Source organism: Scyliorhinus torazame, chromosome 11, assembly GCF_047496885.1.
Source record: "Scyliorhinus torazame isolate Kashiwa2021f chromosome 11, sScyTor2.1, whole genome shotgun sequence".
Taxonomy (NCBI): domain Eukaryota; kingdom Metazoa; phylum Chordata; class Chondrichthyes; order Carcharhiniformes; family Scyliorhinidae; genus Scyliorhinus; species Scyliorhinus torazame.
The window spans coordinates 56812961-56839143 of record NC_092717.1 but is presented as its reverse complement, the minus strand read 5'-3'; the positions used below and the strand labels follow the sequence as shown (position 1 = coordinate 56839143).

At 48.1% G+C, this 26183-nt stretch overlaps 1 protein-coding gene across 12 annotated transcripts in view; it reads right to left on the bottom strand.

Annotated features, from left to right (window-relative positions):
* LOC140385293 (cAMP-regulated phosphoprotein 21-like) overlaps positions 1-26183 on the bottom strand; it is a 646047-nt gene that overhangs the window by 340501 nt on the left and 279363 nt on the right. For all 12 annotated transcript variants that reach the window (XM_072467301.1, XM_072467302.1, XM_072467307.1 and 9 more), the window contains one exon: positions 25615-25785. The gene's annotated coding sequence lies outside the window, so the exon portion shown is untranslated. The remainder of the gene's footprint in view (positions 1-25614; positions 25786-26183) is intronic.

Sequence of the window (26183 nt, the reverse complement as noted above, 5' to 3'; positions counted from 1 at the left end):
AAAGCAGTAAGACGGGGAAATATGAATCCTGGTCTGAAATACAAAGAACAAAGAAAAGTACAACACAGGAACAGGCCCTTCGGCCCTCCAAGCCCGTTCCGACCATGCTGCCCGACTAAACTACTATCTTCTACACTTGCTGGGTCCGTATCCCTCTATTCCCCATCCTATTCATGTATTTGTCAAGATGCCCCTTAAATGTCACTATCGTCTTTTAAACTTTAAAGTGGAATACCAGTGAAAGGAGGAAACACGAATACTGCTCCAAACATTTTTGTTCCTTCTGGGAATCCCATGATTGTGGGCAGTCGAAAGGGAGCAGTGATTGAGGTCAGATAAGTGCTTCAGAATGTCCAATTCACCGAACAAACATGTCTTTCGGGACTTGTGGGAGGAAACCGGAGCACCCGGAGGAAACCCACGCAGACACAGGGAGAACGTGCACATTCCGCACAGGCAGTGACCCAAGCCGCAAATCGAACCCGGGTCCCTAGCACTGTGAAGCAACGGTGCTAACCACTGTGCTACCATGCCGCCCACTGGTATTCAGTATTTTGTTCATAATCGCCTATCAGAACAAAGAGTTTTGATGAAGCTTTGTTTCTATTCTGTTGTTCATTTAATCATGGAAATCAGAATAGCTGATTCTAGTCAGACCAGACTGTAACATCCGGAGGAGCATTGACCGAAACACTTCCTGAAATCTAAGTTTAAGACACAGGAAGAAATATTCAGTTTTCAGATTATCAATAATTTTCAAACATTAACAATAAATGGACAGGATATAAACATGCAAACGTAAAGAAAAAGACTTGCATTTATATAGTGCCTTTCAAGGTCCCAGGACATCCCAAAGTGCTTGTCAGGCAATGATGTACAAATAAAGTAAATGGACAAATTAAGTGAATTAAAGGGGCAAATATACTTCCTAAATGCCCTAACTTTATCAGATAAACATGTTTAGAGATGAACAGCAACTTGTATTTGTATAGTCCCCTTCATGCAATAAAGGTCTCAACGCACTTCACAGGAGCTTTATAAAGCAAAACTTGACCCTGAACCACATAAAGAAATATTAGAGCAGGTTACCAAGAGTATGTTTTAAGGAGGAATGAGAGGTGAAGGGGCAGAGAGCTTTAGGAAATGAGCTGCAGGCTCAGCCACCAATGATGGAGCAATTAAATTCTGGAATGCCGAGGAGGCCAGAATTGGAGTGCAGATATATCAGATTGTTTTGGGGCGAGAGGAGATTGGAGAGATAGGGTGGGGAGAGATGGAGGCAAAATTTAAAAGCAGAGATGAAAATTTCAAAATCAAGTAAAGGGCACGGGCAGCAGAATTTTGGAGGAGCTCAGATTTATGGAAGATGGAGAAATGTCAGCATTGGAATAATGAAGTCTGGAGATAATGAAGGAATGGATGAGGGTTTCTGTCGCAGGTGAGCAAAGGTGGATTCAGGAGACGTTACAGCGGTCAATGTGGTCTTGGAAATGAAGTGCTTTCGAGGTTGAAAACACAAAAGGTCAAAAATGACACCAAGTGGTGAACAGTACGTTTTCACCACAGATAGTTGCCAGAGAGATGGGTAGAGATGGTGACTGGGGAGACGAGCTGGAGAGGGGTCAGAAGATGATAGTTTCAAGTCTTTTCAACATTTAATTTGAGGAACATAAGAAAAGGACGAGGGCACTTAGTTCCTCGAGCCTGATCCACCATTTAATGAGATCATGGCTGATCTAAGGTCCAATTCCATAAATCCACTTTTCCTCCATATCCTTTTAGTTAACAAAAATCTCATCAATCTCAGATTTAAAATTAACAACTGATCCAGAATTGATTGTCATTTGTGGAAGAGATTTCGAAACTTCCGCCATTCTTTCTATACAGACAAACTTCATAATTTCACTCCTGAAATGTCTGGTTCTAATATTTAGACCATGCCTTATTCTTCAATTTCCCAACCAGCAGAAATAATTTGTCTTTATCTACTCCATAATACTTTCAAAGCTTCGAGCGATTACCCCTAAACCGAAGTCCAGGGCCTATAGTTCATATCATAACTTAACCTTTGGAGAACAAAGCCGGAATCTCTTTTCCCACTGCATGCCCGTGGATTTCCCAGCGACATGGGGTGGCTTCAACAGGAAATCCCAGTGGCAAGCAGCGGGAAGAGAGAACCCCACCACCAGCGAATGGTGCGCCGCTGAGAAACACGTGGCTGGGAGACAGGAGAATCCTGTCCCAGGTATCATTCTGGTAAATCTCCACTGCACTCCCTCCAAGGTCAATATATTTTTAGCTACAGGGTGGTATCCAGAACTGCCCACAGTACTCTAGGTATGGTCTAAACCAGCATTCGTGCAGCTGGAGCATTGATTTCTATTGTCTTGGATTCCAGTTCTCTAGACATAATGAACATTTAGAACTTACTTTATTCTATCGGCTTCAGATCCAAATTGATTGAACTTATATTTGCCGATATCGGAATTTATTTGCCACTGTTCTGCCCATTCACTTCGTCTATCAATATTTTTTGTAATGATAGGCGATTATCAGCGCTGTTTCCTGCCACTCATCCAGTTGTCTAACGTGAATAATTTGCCTTTGATTCCATAAGCTTCAACATTAGATAACAGTCATATCATAGAATTTACAGTGCAGAAGGAGGCCATTCGGCCCATCGAGTCTGCACCAGCTCTTGGAAAGAGCACCCTACCCAAGGTCAACACCTCCACTCTATCCCCATAACCCAGTAACCCCACCCAACACTAAGGGCAATTTTGGACACTAAGGGCAATTTATCATGGCCAATCCACCTAACCTGCACAATTTTGGACTGTGGGAGGAAACCGGAGCACCTGGAGGAAACCCACGCACACACGGGGAGGATGTGCAGACTCCGCACAGACAGTGACCCAAGCCGGAATCGAACCTGGGACCCTGGAGCTGTGAAGCAATTGTGCTATCCACAATGCTACCGGGCTTAATCAAATGCCTTCTGAAAGTCAATGCAAGTGGTATTCATTGACATTCTCCAGACCACTACTTTAGTCACCTCATCAAGAAATTCAAACATATTCATCAGGCATGACCTGCCTGTTACCAATCCATGCTGAAAATGTTCAAGGTGTTCTGTTACCCTATTTTTAATTTAAAACATTGGCTGATATTCTCCACTGTACAATGCCACAAACGCGAACCGCAATCGGGTGGAGAATCGGGCGCCCGCTCAAAATCAAGGTCCGCGCCTGATTCGGATGCCATGCTCTGGTCCTTCACCACTAATGCAAAACCAGCATTATCGTGCATCTACATGTATTGAGAGCATCTGACCCAGTAAGCTCTTTGTCCCTGCGATGCTCTGACCCTCTCAGCCAGAAGTCGCACAGGTATGATTTACTACAAGCATTCACAAACGGGGACGGTGCACCATGGCTGCTGTAGGGGAGAGAAAAGATAAGCTAAGTTTGAAAAACTGTTAAATCCTGCCCCCAGACAGGTTGTCACAACCGATCTGTCACACCTAGGACCCACATCACACTGCAGCTAAGCTCCCAGAAGATGCACACTTCCCTCGCTCACCCCTATCCATAGGACCTGCTCACACATAAGCTTCTGAGCATGGAGGCGATTGGTGGCACACGGTGACCCTCTTCACTGCACAACCAGGTGCCATGCTGCTGGGGAGATAACATACGGCCCAAATAGGGGCACCACAGTAGGGAGTGGACCTGCAGAGCCTATCTCTGACACTGGTTGCAGCAATCACCGGTACCACTATTGACAGGGACGGGTGGTGAGAATGGAGGCTCCCTGGTGTCACTCACTGATGGGGACAGGGGTGCAGTGCTGAAGGCAACATATCGGGGGAATGGTTGAGGAGTGGAGGTGGGTTTGTGGGGAGGGAAATGTGGAGAGTGGGACTGAAGTGCAATTCAGGATCACCATGTAGTCTGTTGGATCTGGATGCGCAAAGGAATATTCATCTTGCTAACCTGTATTTTCTTTCACCCCCTGCAGAGAATAAATTTTGGGGTACAGACAGGAATGTTTCCTATCTACCTGGCAAGGATGCCATTGCAGACGCACAAGGGCTGGGTGCATAGAGTCTGCTTGGGGAACCCTGCACAAGAGGAGCCTGTCCCAGAAGAGCAGGGGCCAGCCGGAGAGGTTAAAGTGCCGGCTATCCAACAGGCCGAGGAGGTGTGAAAGAGGCACCGCATCAGGGTATGGATATATCGTCAACGCCCGTCTTTCAAGGAGCTGCCTGACTGCCTGTGCTGCCAAAGACTTTGGCGAACCAGGGAGATGGTGTGCCACCTGTGCTAGATGATGGCGCACCTGGCACCGTAGGGGGAGGATACCCACTCCTAGTGGCTGCCAAGGAGACAGCCGCCCTGAACCTTTTTGCCTCTGGGTCACCCGCGCCGTGAAGGATGCCCTATCCCCTGGGCAGCAGGCTATATAAACCTCAGTCTGGACCAGGCACACCAGGATGCCCAGCAGGCAGGATTTGCCACCATTGCTGGCATGCCCTACATCCCGCGGGTGATCGATGGCACACATGTCCCCCTATGAGCACTGACCAAACGTGTTCATGGGATGTGGGATTCGCAGGATGTGCCAGCATTTAATGCCCATCCCTGATTGCCCTTGAGGGAGCAGTTAAGAGACAATCACATTGCTGTGGGTCTGGAGTCACATGTAGGCCAGTCCAGGTAAAGATTGCAGATTTTCTTCCCTAAACGGCATCAGTGAACCAAATGGGTTTTATGACAATTGACAATGGTCATCATTAGACTTTTAATTCCAAATATTTCTTTGAGTTTAAATTCCATCACCTGCCGTGGTGAGATTCGAACCCGGGGCCCCAAATTGTCCCCCAGGGTCTCTGGATTATGTCATAATATACACCAGTATATTATGGTGCAGACACACACACATACACACACTGATGGACATGCTGTGGGACCAATCAGCATACACAACACCGCAGCCAATCACCAGTGAGAGCACATGCACTATAAAGACAGGGGACAGGAGAATTCCCGCTCATTTAGTGGCAGCCAGCTCGGAGCACAGAGCTCACAGCCTGCAACACAGACATTCCCCAGTTGTGCTCCATGATTATCCATCTCCAGGATTAGCTACTTTTCCATGACTAGCACTCATGGTCCCCGGTTGGCGGGACCCCCTGCTGGATTCTCCGGCCCGGATGGGCCGAAGTCCCGCCATGGACTAGCTCCATGGCCATGACTTCATTGAAGTTTCATGCCACTGGAAGACTGACTCACAAAGAGTGGAAAGGTCTGGGGCGACAATCAGACTCTGATTTGGTAAACTGTTAATCTATCGATTTCCCAAAAACAAATGCTATATCATGTTCTATGTATTTTACATGGAAGGCTTGCTCAGCAGAAAGGGCACCTCACTAGACACTACATCAGGTCTAAAGCGTCTTGTGACTGGTACAATTCCCTCAGACTGATCGTTATCATTATCTTCAACTTATGAATTCTCTGTACTATGCATCACTTGGAAAACCCTGCTGTTCCACTTTGGGCAGTTCATTGCAAAATGCTATGTTGAGTCAGATCTGAAGCACCTGCTAATTGTTCCCCGGTTATTCCTGGGGTTCATTCATCTATTAGTGCTGCTTCAACACTGTCCTCTGTCAGGTCTTCAAAAAAAAACCTTAATTTTCATTCCTTTTGCCCGTAACTCTTCTGTTGTACTGACGCCTGTGTTCTGTATCTGAACAATCTCGAAAGACCGCATCATTGAGTCCTCCATCGTCTGTGACAACAATGAATGTCCCATTTGCACAAACTAAGCTGCTGGAAATCACTGCTTCCCCAGGAATTTTATGAAGGCAACAAGCATTTGATCCAAAAGAGTCTCTTTTGTAAAATCCAAATGCCAGTTAAGAACAGGAGCCCACTCATTTGTGACAACTTAGCACAATCCAGCAATTTAAATCCGAACATTGAATAAGGAATCACCAGATTGAATTTCTTCAATCTTTCATACAGTCTGTTAAAGTTCAAGATATATTCCTCTATGGACTGATTGCCCATCTTTTGAAATCTCTCAAATTCTGACCGTGACTCACAGGTATCTAACAGATCATCTTTTTGTAAATTTCATCCATGATATTTAATAGAAAATCCAAACCAAACCTTCATCAGTATCTCTGTGGCACAGCAAAAGGTTCACCTGGAATGGGAATGGGGGGGGGGGGGGGGGGGGGGGGGGGGGCGGGGGGGTTGTCCTATAATAATAATCTTTATTGTCACAAGTGGGCTTACATTAGCACTGCAATGAAGTTACTGTGAAAAGCCCCTGGTCGCCACATTCAGACGCATGTTCGGGTACAGAGGCAGAATTCAGAATGCCCAAATTACCTAATAGCACGTCTTTCGGGACTTGTGGGAGGAAACCGGAGCACCCGGAGGAAACCCACACAGACACGGGGAAAACGTGCAGACTCCGCACAGACAGTGACCCATGCCGAGAATCGAACCTGGTACTAGCCACTATGCTACCGTGCTGCCCTATGAGAGGCTGAGTAAATTGGGCCTATAAGAGTTTGGAAGAATGAGAGGTGATATCATTGAAACACACAATATTCTGAAGGGGTTTGACTTGGTAGACACGGAGATGTTGTATTTCCTCCCACGGGAATCTAGAACATTGGAGCACATTTTCAGGATAAAGGGCTAACCATTTTGGACAAAAAGTGATCGCCGATCACTTTCCGCCTGGACACTGGCGCCTCCGCCAACCTCATAGCATGGTCAGCCTTCTATGCCATGAAGGTCAGACCACTAATCCAGCCATCCCGGTGCAAGATGGTCGACTACAACGGGAACGTTATCCCGGCCATGGGATCCTGCCAGCTCCAGGTGACACACAAAACACACACGACCACACTCTCGTTCGAGATAGTTGGCTCATCGAAGGACTCCCTGCTGGGCGCACAGGCATGTAAGGCTCTCCACCTTGTGCAACAAATTCTCTCTCTCTCTCCAGACGGCACGTCTGACTTCCCGGATGCAGAGTTCTACGCACAGCTCCAATCGCTCCTCGCCCACAACCAGGAGGCATTCGAAGGCATGGGAACACTGCCATACACCTACTGAATTCGCCTCAAACCGGACGCCATCCCGGTCGTTCACACACCTCGCAGGGTTCTTGCGCCACTTAAAGACCGCCTCAAGCAGCAGCTGCAGGATCTCCAGGACCAAGGGGTCCTATCCAGGGTCACGGAGCCCACGCCATGGGTCAGCTCCATGGTGTGTGTCAAGAAGCCCTCTGGCGAGCTCCGCATCTGTATAGACCCCAAAGACCTCAATAATAATATTATGAGGGAACATTATCCCATACCCAAACGGGAGGAGATCACCAGTGAAATGGCTCAGGCAAAGATATTCACGAAACTGGATGCTTCTCAAGGATTTTTGCAGATCCAACTGGACCCGTCCAGCCGAAAGCTATGTACCTTCAACACCCCTTTCGGCAGGTTCTGCTACAACCGGATGCCATTTGGCATAATCTCAGCATCCGAGGTCTTCCATAGAATCTTGGAGCAGATGATGGAAGGCATCGAAGGGGTGCGCGTATATGTGGACGATGTCATCATCTGGTCCACCACACCGCAGGAGCACATACATCGTCTCCAACGCGTTTTTGCCCGCACACGGGAAAACGGCCTGCGCCTCAACCGAGCCAAGTGCTCCTTTGGCCAGACCGAGTTGAAGTTCCTGGGGGACCATATCTCCCGGTCAGGGGTCCGTCCGGATGCAGACAAGGTGAGCGCCATCACAGCCATGCCGCAGCCGGCCGACAAGAAGGCTGTCCTACGCTTCCTTGGCATGATCAACTTCCTGGGGAAGTTCATTCCCAACCTTGCCTCCCACTCGACGACTCTGCGCCGCCTCGTCAGAAAATCCACAGTGGCAACACACACACCAGCTGGAATGGGAGGAGCGCGCGTTTTTTGACACGTCTCGTGCCACCAAAATCTCAACTGATGCCAGCCAATCCGGCATTGGAGCAGTGCTCCTGCAGAGGGATGGCACGGCATCATGGGCCCCAGTGGCCTATGCATCGCGGGCCATGACTCACAGAGCAGCGCTACGCGCAAATCGAAAAAGAATGCCTGGGCTTGCTAACCGGTTTAGACAAGTTCCACGATTACGTCTATGGTCTTCCACGGTTCACGGTCGAAACTGACCACCGCCCCCTGGTCAGCATACTAAACAAGGACCTGAACGAGATGACCCCTCGCCTCCAGCGCATCCTACTTAAACTCAGGAGGTACGACTTCCAACTGGTCTACACTCCAGGGAAGGACCTCATCGTGGCGGCTGCCCTATCCAGAGCAGTGAGCACGCCGCCAGATGCGGAGGGGTTCATATGTCAGGTCGAGGCGCAGGTGGCTTTTGCAGCGGCAAATCTGCCGGCTGACAACTCCAGTCTGGCCCGTATCCGCCGAGAGACTGTGGCCGACCCCCTTCTGCTGCGAGTGATGCGCCACATGACGGGAGGATGGCTCAAAGGGCAGTGCCCGCAGTTTTACAATGTACGAGACGACCCATTGATGGTGTCCTTCTGAAGCTGGACCGGATAGTGATTCCGCACAACATGCGCCAGCTGGTTCTCGACTACACGAAGGCCACTTGGGGGTCGAGAAGTGCAGACGGAGGGCCCGAGAGGCGGTATACTGGCCGGGCATCAGTGACGATAATGCCAACATGGTGCTCAACTGTACAACCTGCCAAAGGTTTCAGCCGGCGCAACCTCCTGAGATGCTTCTGCCCCATGAGCTGGTGACGTACCCCTGGGCGAAGGTGGGTGTCAACCTATTTCACGCGCTCGGCATGGACTATGTCATCATAGTTGACTACTTCTCAAACTACCCAGAATTCATACGCCTGCACGATTTGATGTCGTCTGCTGTCATCAGGGCCTGCAAAGACACCTTTGCTCGCCACGGCATTCCGATGACTGTCATGTCGGACAATGGGCCCTGTTTTGCCAGCCATGAATGGTCGTCCTTTGCGGCTTCGTATGGCTTCACACACGTGACGTCCAGCCCTCTGCATCCCCAGTCCAATGGAAAGGCGGAGAAGGGCGTTCACATTGCCAAGCGGCTTCTCTGTAAGGCTGCTGCTGCCGGGTCGGACTTCTACCTCGCCCTGCTGGCCTATCGCTCAGCCCCACTAGCCACTGGTCTCTCACCAGCACAGCTGCTGATGGGTCACGCCCTCAGAACCACTGTGCCTTCCATCCTGGCACCAACAATAGACCATGCTCTGGTACTGCATAGGATGCAACTGCAGCGCGATCGCCAGAAGAGATCGCACGACATACGGGCAACTGATCTTCCCTCCCTGGCCCCTGGAGACAACGTCCGCATCCACGTACCAGACGGTGGCTGGTCAGCACCTGCCGAAGTTCTCCGACGCGTGGCTCCCCGCTCGTACCTGGTACGCATGCCGGATGGATCCGTGCGTGGGCGCAATCGCCGAGCCCTTCGATTACTTCCACGCTCGCAACGGGACCCTACACAGACGCCGTGTCATCCACTGGTTCCTGATAGCGACTTTGTGGAGCTGCCATATACCATGCCCCTTCTGTCGCCGCCCGTGGCCAGGCTCGCACCTCAGCCGGTGGTTCTCGACCCACCCTTGAGGCGGTCAACCCGAATTCGTCGCCCACCTACTAGACTGGACTTATGAGACTGTTCACACGTCAAACTTTAGCAACTACTGTTTTGTAACATGTCACTGTTTTATCGTTCCAGGCCTCGTTTGATGGTTCCAAATTTCAACGTTGTTCTTCTTTTGTTATGGTACAAACTCGTTAGCATGCCACACCTGACATCGCCCCTTGTATATAGTTAAGCCCCATGTACATGATGTAAATATTATGCACACACACCTTTAGCTGCACTCAGGACACATTTATATTTATAACCACGTAGGCACATAATCTTGTAAAAAGGGGGGGATGTCATGATATTCAAACATACATCACAACACATACATAATGATAGACAGACCAACGGACCCATTAGCACACATAACACGACAGCCAATCACAGACAAGAGCAGACACAGTATAAGACAAGAAACACAACACTTCCTGGGCAGTCCATCTGGAGACAGCATAGGGCCAGGACCTCATTCGCAAGACACTCACACAGTCACAACGTGCTGAGTACCAAGTCAGATGTATAAATAGTTGGTTGGAATAAAACTGCGTTGTACCAATCGCAACCGTGTTGGTTCGTCTGTACCTCAGAGCACCCAATACCTCAGATGCTAAGTTGCTGGCAAAAGTGCTGGCTACGAGAATTGAGGACTGTGTCCCTGGGGTGATTCATGAGGACCAGACGGGATTTGTAAAGGGCAGGCAGCTAAACACTAATGGCGGGTCCTCAATGTGATTATGATGCCATCGGTGGAGGGAGAGGCGGAGGTAGTGGCAGCTATGGACGCGGAGAAAGCCTTCGACCGGGTGGAGTGGGAGCATCTTTGGGAAGTGCTGCGGAGGTTTGGGTTCGGGGAGGGTTTTATCAGTTGGGTCAGGCTTCTATATAGAGCCCCGGTGGCGAGTGTGGCTACGAATTGGTGGAGGTCGCAGCACTTTCGGCTGTACCGAGGGACGAGGCAGGTGTGCCCCTGTCCCCTTGCTGTTTGCATTGGCAATTGAGCCTTTGGCCATGGCACTAAGGGAGTCCAGGAAATGGAGGGGGTTGGTCCGAGGGGGAGAGGAACATCGGGTGTCGCTGTATGCGGACGACCTGTTGTTCTATGTGGCAGATCCAGTGGAGGGGATGGTGGAGGTCATGCGGAGGGAGTTTGCGGACTTCTCGGGCTATAAGCTCAATGTCGGGAAAAGTGAGCTCTTTGTGGTGCATCCAGGGGACCAGGGAAGGGGGATAGACGACCTACCATTGAAGAGGGCGGACAGGAACTTTCGGTACTTGGGGATCCAGGTGGCTGGGTGCTGGGGGGCCCTGCACAAGCTTAATTTGACGTGGTTGGTGGAGCAGATGGAGGAGGATTTCAAAAGATGGAATGTGCTGCCACACTCGCTAGCGGGCAGGGTACAGTCGGTTAAAATGATGGTCCTCCCGAGGTTTCTCTTTGTGTTCCAGTGCCTTCCCATTGTGATTACCAAGGCCTTTTTTAAACGGATCGGTAGGAGCATCATGGGTTTAGTGTGGGCAAATAAGACCCCGAGGGTAAAGAGGGTGTTTCTGGAGCGTAGCAGGGACAGGGAGGGCTGCGCTGCCGAATCTGTGCGGCTACTATTGGGCAGCCAACGTGGCGATGATCGGTAAGTAGGTAATAGAGGGAGAGGGGGCGGCATGGAAGAGGTTGGAGATGGCGTCCTGCAGGGGCACGAGCCTGAGGGCGCTGGTGACGGCACCGTTGCTGCTCTCGCCGACAAGGTACACCAAGAGTTCGGTGCTGGCGGCAATGTTGAAGATCTGGGGGCAGTGGACAGCATAGGGGCGAGATGGGAGCCTCGATTTGGTCCCCGATTCGGGAGAACCATTGGTTCGTCCCGGGAAGGATGGATGGCGGGTTTCGGAGCTGGCATCGGGCAGGGATCATAAGAATGGGGGACCTGTTTATAGATGGGACATTTGCGAGCCTAGGGGCGCTGGAGGAGAAGTTTGGGTTACCCCCGGGAAATGCGTTCAGGTATATGCAAGTGAGGGAGTTTGTGAAGCGGCAGGTGAGGGAATTCCCGTTGCTCCCGGCACAGAGTATTCAGGACAGGGTGATATCGGGTGTATGGGTCGGAGAAGGAAAAGTTTTGGCGATCTATCAAGAGATGAAAGAAGAGGAGGAGGTTTCGGTAGAGGAGCTAAAGGGCAAGTGGGAGGAGGAGCTCAGGGAGGAGATTGATGAGGGTCTTGTGGGCTGATGCCCTGATTAGGGTTAATTCTTCCTCCTCTTGTGCCAGGCTCAGCCTAATACAATTCAAGGTTGTTCACAGAGCGCATATGACAGGGGCGAGGATGAGTAGGTTCTTTGGAGTGGAGGACAGATGTGGGAGGTGCTCGGGGAGTCCCGCCAATCACGTCCACATGTTCTGGTCGTGCCCAACACTGGAGGGGTTTTGGAGGGGTCTTGCGAGGACTATGTCCAAGGTGGTGAAAGTCCAGGTCAAGCCGAGTTGGGGCTTGGCATTATTTGGGGTAACGGACGAGCCGGGAGTGCAGGAGGCGAAAGAGGCCGATATCCTGGCCTTTGCGTCCCTGGTAGCCCGGCGGAGGATCTTGTTATTATGGAAGGACGCGAAGCCCCCCAGTGTGGAAGCCTGGATAAATGACATGGCAGAGTTCATTAAGCTGGAGAGGATAAAGTTTGCCTTACGAGGGTCTGTGCAGGGGTTCTTCAGGCGGTGGCAACCGTTCCTAGACTATCTCGCGGAGCGCTAGGAGGAGGTCAGCAGCAGCAGCAACCCGGGGGGGGGGGTTTCCCCAAGGGTACTCTTGAATGTCATATGGGGGGGTTAATATATGCAGGGGAAACCCAATGTATAAGTAGTTTATTATTTTTGATTGTCGTGTTTGTGTTCTTTCTTCTTTTTGTTATGGGAGGGGGCTTGTTTGTTGAAAAGTTTTGTTGGAAAAATTTGAATAAACATATTTTAAAAAAAAGAGAAAGCAGCCACATGCGAGGAGGCGGTCACAACCCTCAAGACGCATTTCGTGAAGCCTGTAAATGAGGTGTACGCCCGACATCTCCTCATGACTCGCCGTCAACGCGCTGGGGAATGGCTAGATGAGTACCTGGAAAAACTGACCCTACTCGCGAGGAACTGCAGCTACCGGGATGTGACGGCGGAGGAACACATGAACCTACTGATCAGGGACACCTACTTGGCTCGGGTCCAAACGAACTACATCAGGCAGCGCTTGCTGGAAAACGGGACCTGCGGGACAGGGTAAAGCTAGCTACCTCGTTAGAGGTGGCCTACCAGAACCTCACTGCATTCCTCGTGGACCTGGCGAACCCCTCGTGGATGCCATCATCGCGACCCGACTATATCGCGGGCCTGTGCTGCGCGGCTGCCAGTCCAGCCCGGGGAACCGCAGTGCTACTTCTGTGGTCAGGGACAACACCCCCGGCAGCGTTGCCCAGCCCGCACAGCGATGTGCAGCGACTGTGGGAAAAAGGGACACTTCGCCAGAGTCCGTCTGGGCCGACCGAAAGCCCCAAAACTGAACACTCACCAGGCCCGACCCATTGACTCACAGGCCCGCAGACCCTGCAACTTGCCCGGAATGCCCCCTTCAGCCTCGTGCAACTCGTGGGGGCCGCCATCTTGCCCGCCAGCTCCAACACCGACCAACACGTTCGACCGATGGAGATGGCCATCTTGGTTGCCGTCTTCGACCCGGCCCGACACTTGCGACTCGTGGGGGCGGCCAACTTGGTCGCCATCTTCGACCCAGCCCAACACATGCGACTCATGGGGGCCGCCATTTTTGACCACGACACCACCGACCACGCCGCCTACCCGCAGCTGGGCGCAGTCACCCTCGACCAGTCGCAGCTGAAGCACTTGAAAAACTCAATGATGGTCGTCCGGGTCAATGGGCACGAGACCCCCTGCCTTTTCGACTCCGGGAGCACGGAGAGTTTTGTTCACCCTTACACGGTAAGGTTCTGCTCCCTTCCCATATACCCTGCATCCCAAACCATCTCCCTTGCCTCCGGATCCCATTCGGTCCAGATCCGGGGGTACTGTATCGCTAACCTCGCGATGCAGGGCGCAGAGTATGCCCGTTTTAAGTTGTAAATCCTCCCTCACCTCTGCGCCCCCCGACTGCTTGGATTAGACTTCCAATGCAGTCACCGAAGCCTGACCCTACAGTTCGGCGGACCCTTACACCCCCTCACGGTATGCAGCCTCGCGACCCTCAAGATCTCCCCCCTTCCCTCTTTGCGAACCTCACTCCCGACTGTAAACCCATCGCCACCAGGAGCAGGCGGTACAGTTCCCAAGATATGGCTTTTATCATGTCGGAGGTCCAGCGACTGTTGAGTGAAGGGATCATTGCGGCCAGCAACAGCCCCAGAAGAGCGCAGGTGGTGGTCGTCCGGACCGGGGAAAAGAGCCGGATGGTTGTAGACTACAGCCAGACTATTAACCGGTTCACGCAACTGGATGCATACCCCCTCCCCCGCATAGCGGAGATGGTCAATCAGATCGCACAGTACCGTGTGTTCTCAACGGTCAATCTGAAGTCGGCTTACCACCAGCTCCCAATCCACCCGGAAGAACGCCACTACACTGCTTTTGAAGCAGCCGCCCGACTCTTCCACTTCCTCAGGGTCCCCTTCGGCGTCACTAACGGAGTCTCGGTCTTTCAGAGAACGATGGACCGAATGGTGGACCAGTACGGTTTGCGGGCTACATACCCGCACTTGGACAATGTGACCATCTGCGGCCATGATCAGCAGGACCATGACGCTAACCTTCAGAGCTTCCTCCATGCCGCTCAATCCCTCAACCTCACATACAACAAAAAGTGCGTTTTCCGCACTACACGACAGGCCATCCTCGGCTACGTCGTGGAGAACGGAGTCCTAGGGCCCGACCCCGACCGTATGTGTCCCCTCACGGAACTCCCCCCTCCCCACATCCTCAAGGCCCTCAAACGACGCCTGGGGCTGTTCTCCTACTACACGCAGTGGGGATAAAGCCCGCCCGCTTATTCAAACCACCACTTTTCCCCTGACGGCTGAGGCCCGCTCGACCTTCAGCCGCATCAAGGCCGACATCACCAAGGCCACTATGCACGCGGTGGACGAGTCCGTCCCCTTTCAGGTAGAGAGCGATGCGTCAGACGTCGCACTGGCCGCCACACTCAACCAGGCGGGCAGGCCAGTAGCATTCTTCTCTAGAACCCTCCAAGCTTCCGAAATCCAACACTCCTCTGTCGAGAAGGAAGCACAAGCCATAGTGGAAGCTGTGCGGCACTGGAGGCACTACCTAGCCGGTTGGAGGTTCACTCTCGTCACCGACCAGCGGTCGGTCGCCTTCATGTTTGACAACGCACAACGGGGCAAAATTAAAAATGACAAAATCCCGACGGGGAGGATTGAACTCTCCATCTACAATTACGATATCAAGTATCGTCTTGGGAAGCTCAATGAGCCCCCAGATGCCCTGTCCCACGGCACATACGCAGCGCGCAAGATGACCGACTTTGGGCTATCCACGATGACCTCTGCCACCCGGGGGTCACCCAGCTTACCCACTTTATTAAGGCCCGCAATCTGCCCTTCTCCACCGAGGAGGTCAAGGCCATCACCAGGGACTGCCAGGTCTGCACGGAGTGCAAACCGCTCTTCTACCAGCCAGACAAGGCCCGTCTGGTAAAGGCCTCCCGGCCCTTTGAGCGCCTAAGTATGGACTTCAAAAGGCCCCTCCACTCCACCAACCGTAATATATACTTTCCAACCGTCATCGACGAGTACTCCCGCTTCCCCTTTGCAGTCCCCTGCCCCGACATGACCTCGGCCACTGTGATAAAGGCAATGCACAGCATCTTCACACTGTTTGGTTTCCCTGCTTACGTCCACAGCGACCGGGGCACATCGTTCATGAGCGCTGAGCTGCGTGAGTACCTGCTCAGCAAAGGCATCGCCTCAAGCAGGACTATGAGCTATCACCCGCAGGGAAATGGGTAGATGGAGAGGGAGAACGCGACGGCCGTCCTTCTGGCCCTCCAGCCTAGAAGTCTCCCGACCCCCCGCTGGCAGGAGGTCCTCCCCGACGCCCTCCACTCCATTAGATCACTCCTCTGCACAGCCACGAACAAGACCCCTCACGACCGCTTGTTTCTCTTCCCTAGGAAGTCGATCTCTGGGGTCTCGCTTCCAACTTGGCTGACAACTCCGGGACCTGTCCGCCGGAGGCACATGAGGAGCCATAAGACCGACCCCCTGGTTGAGAGGGTCCAGCTGCTGCACACCAACCCCCAGTGTTAAATAATGGGTTAAGAGACATTGCAATTAGTTGTCTCATTTATGTTAAGTAGCCATTAATTGACACTGATATGTAAAGGGGCTTCAGGTGGCCTCTGTCAGGTGATGTATAGTTGTTGGATGAAATAAATGTGTGTTTGTGAAAAAGGAACGGAACTTTAGTCTCTTCATATCACAGCAACTAAAATGTCTAACAATTGGTAGTAGAGGAAGGTTGCTGTGTAAATGTGAAGGGTTGAAAGATACAACTTTTCCAGATCAAACCAAGGAGTGAGTGAGAAAAAAAGAAAGGGATATATGGCTGAACCGAAGATAAAGATGGCTGGATATGACTATCCTCCCTTATTTTCTGAAAGGGAATCGTACGACCAATGGAGAAGTGCAGTAGTCATGTGGACTAAGGTAACTGCTCTGGGAAAGAGAAAACAAGGTATGGCATTGGCTGGTTAAAATGTTACCTGGACTCTTTGAATGCTGAAAATCGTAACAAGGTTAAGGAATTTTAAAGTTCCATAAGTTTCAGGTTTAGGGATGATAATACTCTGAAGTCGCTGAAAAGAGTGGTGATCCCTTGCAACATTGCCGGAGCACACAAGAAACTGGATATGGAACATGATAAGGCAACAGTTTTTGGAAAGACGGTGGACTTACAATTTACACAGTCGGGACACTAATGTATTCCATTACTGACAAATAACATTTCAAGTAGAGTGGTTAAGGATGTGTTAATGGCAGTTGAAAATGGGACTTTAGCTGATAAAAAGCTTGTGGTATTAAAACTGCATAGGCAATTTGCACATCCGTCTCCTCGGAGGCTGAAAAATGTATTAAAGGATGCAGGGGTAAGGTATGACGACTATACTAAACTGATAGAACAGGTTAGTGACCGCTGTGAAGTTTGTAGGAAGTACAGAAGGACACCAGCACGACCGATAGTAACCCTACCTTTGGCCAGGGATTTTAATGACATTGTGGCCATGGACCTTAAGATCTGGGATAAAGCAAATAATATATTTATTTTGCATTTTGTAGATTTAGCAACCAGATTTAGTCAATCAACGATTGTACGAAGTAAAGAAAAGAGAGTAATTCTGGATCAAATCGTGGAAAAATGGATACGGACAGGAATGGGTCGACCGGCAAAATTCCTTACGGACAATGGGGGAGAATTTGCTAATGATGAGTTTAGGGATATGTGTGAAAACATGAATATCAGAGTTATGATTACGGCTGCAGAAAGCCCATTTAGTAATGGTGGCTGTGAAAGAAATCATGCTGTCATCGATGACATGCTTCGGAAAATTTTGGCACATCGACCAAATTGCAGGCTAAATTCAGCTTTAGCATGGGCAGTACATGCAAAGAATTCATTGCAGTTGGTTGGGGGCTATAGTCCTTATCAAATTAGCATTTGGTAGAAATCCTAAAATTCCGTCCATTTTGGATGACCAGCCTCCAGCTTGGGATGGGACTACAATTAGCTCTGGTTTTGCTGAACATTTCAATGCATTACATAGCAGTAGAAAAGCTTTTTTGGAAGCAGAAGTCTCTGAAAGAATTTGCAGAGCTTCAAGACATAACGTACGGCCATCAGATGCCGTTTTTCAGCACGGAGGCATTGTATACTATAAGAGAGACAATTCTAATGAATGGAAAGGCCCAGGGAAGATCATAGGCATAGATGGCAAAACAATTATTTTGCAACATGGTAATCAAACTGTTAGGGTCCATTCATCAAGGATAATGGGTACAGATTTCAAATTTTCAAATTTAGACCGAGCAGACAGACATGACGAGGAACCAAAGAAAAAAGAAATGTACAGCACAGGAACAGGCCCTTCGGCCCTCCACGCCCGTGCCAACCATGCTGCCCGACTAAATTACAATCTTCTACACTTCCTGGGTCCGTATCCCTCTATTCCCATCCTATTCATGTATTTGTCAAGATGCCCCTTAAATGTCACTATCGTCCCTGCTTCCACCACCTCCTCCGGTAGCGAGTTCCAGGCACCCACTACCCTCTGTGTAAAAAAAACTTGCCTCGTACATCTACTCTAAACCTTGCCCCTCTCACCTTAAACCTATGCCCCCTAATAATTGACCCCTCTACCCTGGGGAAAAGCCTCTGACCATCCACTCTGTCTATGCCCCTCATAATTTTGTAGACCTCTATCAGGTCGATCCCTCAACCTCCGTCGTTCCAGTGAGAACAAACCGAGTTTATTCAACCGCTCCTCATAGCTAATGCCCTCCATACCAGGCAACATTCTGGTAAATCTCTTCTGCACCCTCTCTAAAGCCTCCACATCCTTCTGGTAGTGTGGCGACCAGAATTGAACACTATACTCCAAGTGTGGCCTTACTAAGGTTCACTACAGCTGCAACATGACTTGCCAATTCTTACACTCTGGTACGCATGTGTTACAGAACTGAGGACCAATTAACTGATATAGACAGGGTTTCTGTGGAGGAACACAACACTTCTGATTAATTAGAACAGGCCGTTTTTCCGAAAGGGCAACTGCCAAAAGTTGGTACAAAAGTGACATACTTGCCTGAAGGGTCTAGTCAATGGAAGGATGCAACTGTTATTAGTAGTGATGATGTGGAGATGCCGGCGTTGGACTGGGGTGAGCACAGTACGACGTCTTACAACACCAGGTTAAAGTCCAACAGGTTTGTTTCGATGTCACTAGCTTTCGGAGCGCTGCTCCTTCCTCAGGTGAATGCAGAGGTCTGTTCCAGAAACACATATATAGACAAATTCAAAGATGCCAAACAATGCTAGGAATGCGAGCATTAGCAGGTGATTAAATCTTTACAGATCCAGAGATGGGGTAACCCCAGGTTAAAGAGGTGTGAATTGTATCAAGCCAGGACAGTTGGTCGGATTTCGCAGGCCAGATGGTAGGGGATGAATGTAATGTGACATGAATCCCAGGTCCCAGTTGAGGCCGCACTCATGTGTGCGGAACTTGGCTCTAAGTTTCTGCTCGGCGATTCTGCGTTGTCGCGGGTCCTGAAGGCCGCCTTGGAGAACGCTTACCCGGAGATCAGAGGCTGAATGCCCGTGACTGCTGAAGTGTTCCCCGACTGGAAGGGAACATTCCTGCCTGGTGATTGTTGCGCGATGTCCGTTCATTCGTTGTCGCAGCGTCTGCATGATCTCGCCAATGTACCACGCTTCGGGACATCCTTTCCTGCAGCGTATGAGGTAGACAACGTTGGCCGAGTCGCACGAGTATATACCGTGTACCTGGTGGAACCGGACCGACCTCCTCAGAAGACAAACATGGGACACAACCGACAGAATACCCTTCGTCGTCCAGTACTTCCCCGGAGCGGAGAAACTACGTCATCTTCTTCACAGCCTTCAACACGTCATTGATGACGATGAACATCTTGCCACGGTCATCCCCACACCCCCACTACTTGCCTTCAAACAACCGCGCAACCTCAAACGAACCATTGTTTGCAGCAAACTACCCAGTCTTCAGAACAGTGACCACGACACCACACAACCCTGTCATGGCTATCTCTGCAAGACGTGCCAGATCATCGACATGGATACCACTATTACACGTGAGAACACCACCCACCAGGTACGCTGTACATACTTGTGCGACTCGGCCAACGTTGTCTACCTCATACGCTGCAGGAAAGGATGTCCCGAAGCGTGGTACATTGGCGAGACCATGCAGACGCTGCGACAATGAATGAACGGACATCGCGCAACAATCACCAGGCAGGAATGTTCCCTTCCAGTCGGGGAACACTTCAGCAGTCACGGGCATTCAGCCTCTGATCTCCGGGTAAGCGTTCTCCAAGGCGGCCTTCAGGACCCGCGACAACGCAGAATCGCCGAGCAGAAACTTATAGCCAAGTTCCGCACACATGAGTGCGGCCTCAACCGGGACCTGGGATTCATGTCGCATTACATTCATCCCCCACCTTCTGGCCTGCGAAATCCGACCAACTGTCCTGGCTTGATACAATTCACACCTCTTTAACCTGGGGTTACCCCATCTCTGGATCTGTAAAGATTTAATCACCTGCTAATGCTCGCATTCCTAGCATTGTTTGGCATCTTTGAATTTGTCTATATATGTGTTTCTGGAACAGACCTCTGCATTCACCTGAGGAAGGAGCAGCGCTCCGAAAGCTAGTGACATCGAAACAAACCTGTTGGACTTTAACCTGGTGTTGTAAGACTTCGTACTGTTATTAGTAGAGCAGGGAAGGCCACTGGAAAGTATAAACATTGGTTGAATGTACAGCATTCAGGGGAAGGAGTCAAGACAATGGATTGGGAAAACGAAGTTCAAAAATCGAGGGCACAGAAACGCAGTGCCAGTTCAGATAGTACATCGGATAGTGAACAGGTCTGCAGGAAAAGGTCGAGAACAAATGAAAGGACATCCCACAGCAGAAGGGAACGATCAAGCAGTAGCAGTACAGAACGAGATACCAGGCGGGAGAGGGGACGTAGTTTATCAAGATCTCGGAATGTGAGTAAGACTACGAATACTAATAGGAGTAGAAGCCCACATGCACGTGAGATTTTGGTGGCTTCAAATAAATTAGATGAAAAAGTTATCAAAGAAGCGAAACAGCAAGAATTGCATAGTTGGAGTGAATTTGGGGTATACACAGAAGTACCGGATAGGGGACAAAGAGCTCGATCTTACAGATGGATTTGCACGGAAAAGGTTCTCCCGGATGGAACTTATAAGGCAAAGGCCAGGCTTGTGGCAAGGGGATTTGAAGAAAACGTAGAAGATCAGGATTTAAGGGTAGATTCACCTACAGCAGGAAAGGTTATTTTAAAGATCTTCTTGGCTCTATTAGCCCAAAGGCATGGGAATGCAAATCTATAGATCTAAAAGCTGCCTTTTTGCAGGGGCATCAGCTCCAGAGAGACATTTTTCTCTGTCCTCCAAAAGAAGCAGCTAACTCAGAAGGGGTACTCCTGGAAGTTGGACAAATGTGTATATGGATTAAATGATGCATCTAGAGCCTGGTATTTTTCGGTAAGGTCAGTTCCCGTAACAGCCTCACCGAACAGGCGCCGGAATGTGGCGACTAGGGGCTTTTCACAGTAACTTCATTTGAAGCCTACTTGTGACAATAAACGATTTTCATTTTCATTTCATTTTGTTAAAGTTAGGCTGTTGCCAGTTGAAAGCACATCCTGCAATGATTCACTGGGTGCACTATAAAGGAAATCTTTCTGGCATTTTTAAGATGCATGTCAATGATTTTTTGTGGGGTGGGACTAGTGATTTTGAAGCTATTGTAATCTCTGGTTTGAGGAATGAATTCAGGGTTGGAAGTCAGGCTTCCGGTGCATTTAAATATATGGGACTGGAAATTGGACAGGCTAAGTTCGGGGCAACTTTACGTCAGCAATCTTATTTGGAAAGCATCAGCCCAATAGCAATTAGTCGTGGCCGAGTTTCACAAAAAGACGCAATGGTTTCAAAGATAGACAAAGAGCAACTGCGAAGTTTAATTGGGCAACTGAACTGGTTAGGTAGACAGACTAGACCAGACGTGAGTTTTGATGTCTTAGAATTGAGTACAAAAATGAATGATCCCAAAGTGGAAGACTTAATATGAGCAAATAAAGCGTTCGCCAAACTAAAAATGCAGGAGTGTGTTTTGAAGTTCCCGGTTTTAGGTGGCCTTAGGCACTTGAAACTCATAGTTTATAGTGATGCGTCCTACCAAATTTATGTGATGGGGTTTCATGCGCAGGAGGTTTTATAATTTTCCTTTTGGGGAACAATGGTAAATGTTGCCCGCTTGTGTGGGAAACCAAGAAAATAAGGAGAGTGGTAAAAAGCACTTTGGCTGCTGAGAATTTAAGCCTTGTAGAAGCGGTGGATATTGCCTTTTATATAAGTATGATATTGACAGAAATTTTGGGATTAGGGGATTTGGATAATATACCTATTGACTGCCACATTGACAATAAATCCCTGTTGGAAAATGTGCACTCTACAAAAAGTGTCAATAAAAAAAGGTTACGGATAGACATCGCAAGTTTGAAGCAGATGTTGGACAGAGGGGAAATAACAAAAATTAAATGGGTCGACAGGAGCTATCAACTGTCAGACTGTTTTACGAAAAGAGGGGCAGGTTCACAGAAACTTTTGGATATTGTTAATGAAGGGCGCTTGTTTCTGTGACTGTTTTTTTTTTCTTTCTCGTCCAAACAAAAAAAAAAAGGGGGGGGAAATCATGTGTGTGTTTTTGAGTTTCTTGAAATTTTGTTTTCACCTAATTATTATTTTTTCTCCAAGGAAGGGGAGACTGTTAAGTAATGGGTTAAGAGACATTGCAATTAGTTGTCTCATTTATGTTAAGTATCCATTAATTGACACTGATATGTAAAGGGGCTTCAGGTGGCCTCTGTCAGGTGATGTATCGTTAGAGTTTTGTGCAAAGGCTGTTGGAATGAAATAAATGTGTGTTTGTGAAAAAGGAACGGAACTTTAGTCTCTTCATATAACAGCAACTAAAACGTCGAACACCCAGGACGGACGGCACGATACGGTCTCCCTACGAGATCTGGCGCCAGTGGGTTCCCCTGCCAATGCACCCCCCTCCCCGCTGCCTACAGCCACCCCTGCACCCCTTACGCCCCCCCGAGTCTCCTGTCTTGGCCCGCACCAGCACTGCCGCCACCCCCTTGCCTACCCCCACCCTCCAACTGTCTCTGACACGCCAGACTGCGGCTCAAGCTCCAGACATGACGCCCCCGGAGTCACCATCGGCAACGACTGTGCCCGCCGCATCGCCAGAGCTGAGGAGGTCTAAAAGAACGATCCGGCCTCCAGACAGACTGAATATCTAATGACCCCATGTCACCCCCGCTGGACTTGATTTTTTTTAACAGGAGGTGAATGTGGTGAATGTATTTCACCTAATGCATGAGCAGTCTGTACTGTCTGTCTCATGATGTGTCCCATGACCTGGAAGTGATGATATGGGCTACTTCCAGGTACTGTACTGGAACCCTGGTGGGCTCCGCCCTCACCGGGGCCATATATAGTCCGGCCACCTCTGGGTGGCACTCATTTGTACAGCCGACTCTGGCAGGCGAGTTCATGGATATTAAAGCCTAATGTTCGCTCGTTCTCACGGTCTCACAGTGAATTGACGGTATAACAATACAATATACCACTAGTGGTGTTTACCACAGTGGGTTTCCTCCTGGTGCTCCGGTTTCCTCTCAAAAGTCCCGAAAGGCGTGCTTGTTAGGTGAATTGGGCATTCTGAGTTCTCCCTCAGTGTATCTGTAGTGTGGCGAACTAGGGGATTTTCACAGTAATTTCATTGCAGTGTTAATGTAAGCCGACTTGTGACAATAAAGATTATTATTCTAAATGGTGTTGTAATCTCATTGGGAGTTACATATTGAAGTGTATGGGAGTCCAGATGGGCCTTCATGGGGTTAACTATGGAATATAGGATGGTGCATCTGGATTTCAGAATGTGCAGGTACTTGGCACAATGCATTATGCTGTTTTTGGAAGGCAGAGAGGGATCGGTTAGAGCTAAGTTGCTGTACATTTTTCATAGAATCATATCATACAGCACAGAAAGAAACCATTTGCCTTTTAACCCTTTGCGGTCTCTTTAAAAGAACAGTCATGTTTAGTTCCACATCCCCACATTGTTCATATCATGGTTTCCATCCTCAAATTTAACTCAGTTTTAAAATTAATTGTGGAGTCATCTTTCATCATCTTTTCATGTACAGTCTTCCAGATCTAAAAACTCTAATTTCTCATTGATCTTTCAACAACGATTTTCGAATCAATGGCCTCCAGTTATTGACTCACTTGCCAAATGAAACACTTTCAAAATCTCATTGTTATTTGTAATTATTTTAATGGTTTCACAATTTGAAAATAGTTATTTTCAAGAATATATACAGTAGAGTATATTGGCAGCTCCTTTTTTTTTACTTAAACATAGACTCCCAATGATTTGCAGGGATATAGGAAAAACACAGGGAAATTGGAGAGTACTTTCAAGACAGCCAGCACAGACACAATCGTCTGAATGACGTCCTTCTGAGTTGCATAAATGCAATTCATGCGGCAACAAAAAAAAAAAAAAAATGCCAAAATGTGTTTGAAGAAAAAAAGTTTGAGTCTGTTGAGTAACAGAAAATGACCAATCAGAATGCAAAAAACCCATACCATTTAGCAACAGGAAGAAAATTGAGCAAGGACTTGAGATAAATGATGTGTATGACAGACTTAGTGTGGAATGTGGAATCTGAAAATGTTCACTTTTAGGCAAGGTGAGTTGGTTCTTGCATCTTTGTGACAGAGAAAGGCTGCCATCTTGAGAATCTTTTAAATGTAGATGCATTATCTGTGAAAAACTATACATGTTCCAAGTTCAACTCGATTCAATAATAAGTCAAAAGAGGCAGTAGGAACGTTTAACTCCAGGATCCTACATAAATTAAAATATTGAATATCCATATTCATTTAACGTTGAATGTGGTGTAGAAATAAAAGCTGCGGTCCAAAGTTCAATTCTACATCGTGGTCCATGAACACTTATGTATAATACATATATCCCTCTGCCACTGTTCTGACAGCTAAAGCAGAAAGGCTGAATAAACTATCACACCAAACCAATTCATTTTATACTTCATATTTTACAAGAATTCACAAAAGATAAATGGCTCCTTTCCTAGAATGTTTAAGAAAGTTAACACATTTTTGTTTTAAAAACCCACTCGATAGGTTTCAGCAGAGCAACTCTTTGGTGTTCAATATAAAAGGTAGTCCTGAGTGTTTTAAATTTTGGTAGTATAAATGGTTTCAATATCAACCTACAATAATGATGGCCTTTGGCCATGCACATACTCAGCAACATATTCAGGTTTCAACATAAGGAATAATCAACATTACTCCTATGGTACACCAGGTTAAAATAAAACTACAGTACAACAAGGTACAATCAATACCGTGCAGTTGCGACAAAACCAAAGGTGTATTTCTGCTCTCAAAGTTTAAATGCAAGTAAACAGATATTTTTGCACCATATTTTATATCATTTCTGTTAACTAGCATCGAATAATATGCACTAGTTTAACAATTTAGTGGCTTTTTAAAAAAAATGAAAATTTGCTTAATTGAGAGATTTAAATATATTTAAATACATAGACATGCTAACATACACACCCGACCATCACCCTAAATGTTTATTTTACACAAATGACATTTTCTAATAATAAAAATTGCTATTGACATAAATAAAGGAATAAAGGTCAATTTATTCAAACCAGATTAAATTCCCTACAACCTTTCCCAGAGATCACTGCCTTTTTTTCCAAAAATCCCATGCTGTTGTATATAGGTCAGGGAATTAATGAAGCACTATCCATGATATGTTGTGTATCAATGAAATTTATACTATAATCATATCTGGCATGATTTAATCACTGAAATTCAAATGTGCCTTCAAACCTCTTTGTTCCATTCACTGAATTAAAATTAGCAATCCTCACTTCAGTAAACTTACTAAGGTTTTACATTCACAATTTGGAAACAAAAGTTACCTTCAAGACACGGTTTTTGCGTTGGTGTGTTGATGCTTTCTCGCTGATACTGTTCACTGTTGAAATCAACACGAATGATCAATGACAAAGTGAGTCCCATGTCCTTATCAACAGTCCAAAATGACAACCTCCATGCTGTTCCCAAAGAGGATTTGATGGACCATCGTTAACCTGAAAGAAACGATGAAAATAATAGAAGGGTTAACAAAAGTCTTGAGTGGAGGCAGATTTCCTGCACTAATGACCTGCTTGAAGCAAATCTGCTTCACAGTTTGAATTAGCTTCACCTGTCTTAAACCGCTTGCTGCTTCTCTAATAAAGGCAAGAAATGGCTGTTCAATCATAACAGCTCCTACGCAAAGAGCTAAAATTAACAATTATTTTACACTTGACAATTACGCATATCTAGTTGTGCTCTGATTTCATTCAGGCCCTCTATGCCGTTCAAGTAAACCAAACGGGAATTGCTCGAGATTCTGACTTTATCCGATCAAATCTGCACTATGCTTTGAAACAACAGTGGTTATATAATATACTTCAGTAGATGCTTATCAGTTAAAAAATTTTGT